The sequence below is a fragment of the Chrysochloris asiatica genome, unplaced genomic scaffold, assembly GCF_000296735.1.
Source record: "Chrysochloris asiatica unplaced genomic scaffold, ChrAsi1.0 scaffold00229, whole genome shotgun sequence".
Classification (NCBI taxonomy): Eukaryota; Metazoa; Chordata; class Mammalia; order Afrosoricida; family Chrysochloridae; genus Chrysochloris; species Chrysochloris asiatica.
The window spans coordinates 3,537,339-3,542,363 of NW_006408747.1; positions in this window are offsets into that span (position 1 = coordinate 3,537,339).

Genomic DNA, 5,025 nt, shown 5'->3' on the forward strand with positions numbered 1-5,025 from the left:
TTGGTTGACCGGGTCTCCTTCTTGGTGAAGTGTCTGTTCATGTCCTGTGCCCATTTTTTAATTGGGTTATTTTTCTTTTTCTTGTAGAACTGTTGTAGTTTCCTATATATTTTAGAAATGAGTCCCTTATCTGATGTGCTGTTGGAAAAGATTTTTTCCCATTCTATGAGTTCCCTTTTTACTTTTTTGGTGAAGTCTTTTGATGCACATCATAAGTTTTAAATTTTTGTATGTCCCAATCATCATCTATTTTGTCTATTTTTGTCCTGGTGTGGTGCTGTGGGTTAATGCACCAGACTGCAAAGCCATTTGAACTGCAAGGTCGGCAGTTCAAGCTCACCAGTTGCTCCTGGAAAACCTACATAGGATCACTATGTGTCAGAATCATCTCGATGGCACTTTGAAACAAATTTTCAAAATGTGCCTGTAGTCCCGCCCTCTGACTTCCGCCTGAGTGGGATGGCTACAGAGGGAGTCCCATGTCCATTTCTAAAACACAACGGTTTTCTTTATACCATGGTTTTTCCACTGATAGTCATGGGGAACTAACGCCCAGACCCTTATGCTAGATCCAGAGATCAGGTGCAGATTCATGAGAACCCTGTCTCTGTGTTTTCAACACTCCCCCATGGAGCCTGTCCTACCTGATTCTGCTCTGCCGCTGCCAACCGTAAGTCTAAATCTTTTAATTTCAATGAACTTTACTTTTAATGAAGTTTTAGTACAGCATCTATGAAACAGTCCACTGGACTTAATATTTTAAAAAAGATATACTGAGAGGGTGGGGTTTGATGGAAAATTAGGGCAAAATGTGGTGCAAACCTCCATGAACAATAACACAGACGATCAGAAGAAGCAGGTTCAGGGAAAGGTCCCAGAATTCTGAACTACATATGAAGGAATAGTTAGAAATATTGAAGACTTCCTGTTAGTGGGATTTGTAGTAGAAGCAAAAAAAAAAAAGTGGTGTTTTCTAATCTGCAGCTGCCCAAAGCAACCATCTTGGCCATGATGAAACAGGATTAGGATAGAGGAGTGCTTCCATTCCAGAGGTCTGACCAATCCTTGGAGATAAAGGTGTGGACATATATATTTTTGTTTCTGTTCATTGGTCTCTCACTGCCTGCACATGTACACCCTGGTGACTAGAGGGATGCCGGAGGAAGTGGCTGCCCCTTAATCTCCGGACGGTTCAACTATGCATGTATGTGGATATATACCGCAAAGACAACTGTGCTCAGAATCTAAGAAGAGGGAGGAAGCAGCAAGAAATGTTTTAAAAAGAAAAGTCTCCCAGAATGGCTGCAGATAGCCGTGAGCTCTTTCTTATGTGGAGAAACACTTAAACGGGGTTGTGGAGAAGGAAAGAGACAGACTACAAAGGAAACAGGGTGAAAATTAAATCCTGAGTTACATCATAAAGAGCAAGAATAACATCTCAAAATTTCTCATGTGGTCTTGAAGGCAAGAAGCCAAAACCATACTCATACTTTGCTACAGGTTTTTGTTTCTGTTTTGCGATAATAAACTGTAGTATCCAATCTGTTCATTTTTTTGCTGTTGTTGTTTTGTTTTTTGTTTCCCCTTTTACCTCTGGGTGCTCTTTCTCTCCCTACACTACCCAAAAAGAGACAACAATTTTAGTCATTAGACAAGCTTCAATCACACCCCATAAAATCCCACCATAGGAAAGAGCCAATATCAGCTGCTATACACCAGATAGATAGGCAACACCTACTGCACTTACTCTGAGTTGAATAATAAGAAAAGTGAAAAGGGAAACCTATCTCCTGATCACATCTACCTGGAGGCAATCAGAAAGCATAATAACACATCAACATACATTCATCTAATTATTGAAAATGTCCAAGAAACAACAGAAGATTTGGGCACATGTCCAGAACAAAATAAATTAACTGATAGAAATGAGCTGGAGGTAGACCTAGACTTCCTAATGGAAGGAGGGCAGGATTTGAAAATGCCTGAGAAGGAATTCAGGAGAATGATTAAAAGGTACATCCAAATGCTTCACTGAGGGATTGAGAAAAATAAGGAAGAAATCAGGAAAGCTCTAAGGGAAGAACCAAATATATAGATATAGCTTTGAAAACAATTCAAAATCTGCAAAAAGAGGTCCAAATGATTAATAATGAAATATCAGAAATTGATAATACACTGAAAAGGCAAAGGAATAGAACTGAAGAGATGGAAGCCAGAGCCAGTTAGCTGGAAGACAAATCTCTCAATACTGCTAAAATAGAAGAGCAAGCAAATAAAAAAGGATAAAAATATCTGAAGAATATAAAAATCTGAATAAAAGTCTAATATTTATGTAACACAACATGAAGAAGAATAACTTGAGAATTATTGAAATTCCAGAACAGGAAGAATCAAGAAGTCTACAGAGGAGGTAGTTGAAGAGCTGCTGGAAGAAAAATTCCCTAATATCCTGAAAAGCAACAAGTTAAGAATTCAAGAATCCCAACAAACCCCAGGAAGGATAGACCCCCAAAAGAAAATCACCAAGACATATCATAATCAAGCTCTTCAAAATCAAAGACGAGGAGAGAATTCAGAAAGCAGCTAGGTAAAAGAAGTGTTACTTAAAAATGCAGATTAAGCTCTGATCTCTCCACAGAAACCATGCAGGCAAGAAGGCAATGAAGACATATATAAAATCCTAAAAAATATAAACTGCCAACCAAGAATCATCTACCCAGCGAAGCTGTCAATCAAATACTACTGTGTAATAAAAATTTCATGGATAAACAGAAGATAAAAGACTTTGTCAAAATCAGCCCAGTGCTTCAAACATATTAAAGAATATTCTTCAGACTGAGAATCAACAAGAACAGACAATAACCAGAGATTGACATACATGGCAGTCCTACCCAGAACTCAGTTGACAGATGGAAGAGTACAGAACAGAACAAAACTCAAAAAACAAATTCAGAGGATCTGGGAGGCCTGTCTATGTTCAAAACAATTGCAATGTAAAAGAAGGGGAAACAGGAACAGAAATCCAGGTGATGAGGAGGTCAGGAAGACAGCAGAATAAAATATACAGTTTTAAATAGAAGATAAAGTTAATAGAATATAGGATAATCTCAAAAAAATTAATACTTCACAATATAGCAAAAAATCAAAATCCAAGAAAAACATGGAAACATTAAAGCTATGAGGAAATTGAAAAGAAAGAACACACACACAAAGAAAAGAAAAAAATGAACTCAGCACAAGAAAGAATGCAGAACAAAGAAATTAGTAGACCACAAACAAACAAATATAATGAAAGCAATTAATTCATACTTACTGATGATAATTACACAGAACACCAACATATTAAATGCACAACTTAAGAGACAGAGAGTGGTAGAATGAATAGAAAACAAGACCATTACAAGGGACTAATTTATAAAATCTATGGACTCAAGCATGGCAACATTAGTGAGGTTGGCCCAGGAATGGTCAGTGTATCATTCTGCTGTGCATAAGGTCACTATGAGTCAAATATTGCATAAGACCATTATTATAAAAGCTAAAGAAAAGATACCCATACTAAAAGGGGAAAAAAACTGCTGGTTACCACGGATGGTAGGGAAGGGATGGTAGAGCACAGGGTAAGGGATAGACACATTATAATTCAGGTTTGAGGGAGGGCAATACACAGTAAGGAGGGGAGTAGATGAACAAGGTAGATAGGGGAACACTAGTCAGGTTTCCATGGGCTAAATGGCACAGGGGTAAATAGTGATGTATGCTCAATCTTGGCAAAACAGGGCTCTGTGATACAGGGCATAGTCTGAATGTGTAAAAGAAGGGAAATAATGTTAAGATGTTTGACTGTTTTATTACTGTTGTTTTCCCTTGCCTACTATTGTAAAATAGACACGAGTGGGATAGAAAGGAATATGGGGAAACATGATTACAGAAAGCTTGGATGCACATCTTTAGCCTATAACTGATTGGAATACCTAAAAGAGGGTTCAAGAACTTGCCCAGTGAAATAGGCTACTTTTAAATCCAAAAGTAGTCTTTGCAGGGTATATGACCTTTGGTGTAGTCCTGCAACTAATCCAAAACCTTCTGAGTTGTGACATTACCCCTTGAAAGGATAAGTATTCCAGCCTGGAACAGCTAGAAGAACAAAAGATACTTCATTATAGAAAGATCTGCAGGAAAAATCCAAAACAAAAATCAGTCTGATTGGTTACTAAAGAACAAAAAAGTTTTTTTCCAGGGAGCTATCAAGACAAGCAATCAAGTCCCTTCAGGACTAACCCCCACCCCCCAGACTGAAATTCAAAGGGAACACATGAGTAGGCATGTAAGATTCCTGGTGACCATATGGGTAAGCTGGTGAATGGAAGAGTGGGAAAGTCAGCAATAAAGGTATGGCTGATTTAAACCACATTCAATAGACTCCCGTTGACCTAGAGATGAGAGAGAAAAGAGGAAAGGCTAGTTGGTCTAAAGTGTGGTGTAACCTGGGGACTCCCAAGCCCATGGACAGGGACATAGCCATGGAGAGCAAAAGCTGAGAATGAATCATCCAGCTGATATGAACTGAAGGGAGACTCACAAGAACGCCTAAATTGTAGATGGTACTCATTTGGCCTAGCCTCTATGGCTTGATGATTAGATCCCAACTAGAGGAAGATAAAAAAAAAAAAAAAAAAAAATGATAAAGGAAACAATTGTAATTTGCTACAATTAGATGAACTTGACCTATACTTATGGATGTAGTAGTTCAAAATACCAACTGAGAGGGAAGGCATATTTACATCAAGGATCACTCCTATCCTGTCTGTACACAGGTTTGATAGGGATGGCTACCTAAAATGGCTATCTAAAATGATCGGGTGATAAAGGCACAAAGTGACTTTTTTTAAGAGAGTTTAGTTTCAGAGTGTGTAGGGGAAATTAGTTGTTGTTGTTGTTGTTGTCAGGTGCCATCGAGTCGGAACCGACTCATAGTGACCCCATGCACAGCAGAACGAAACAATGTTCGATCCTGGGCCAACC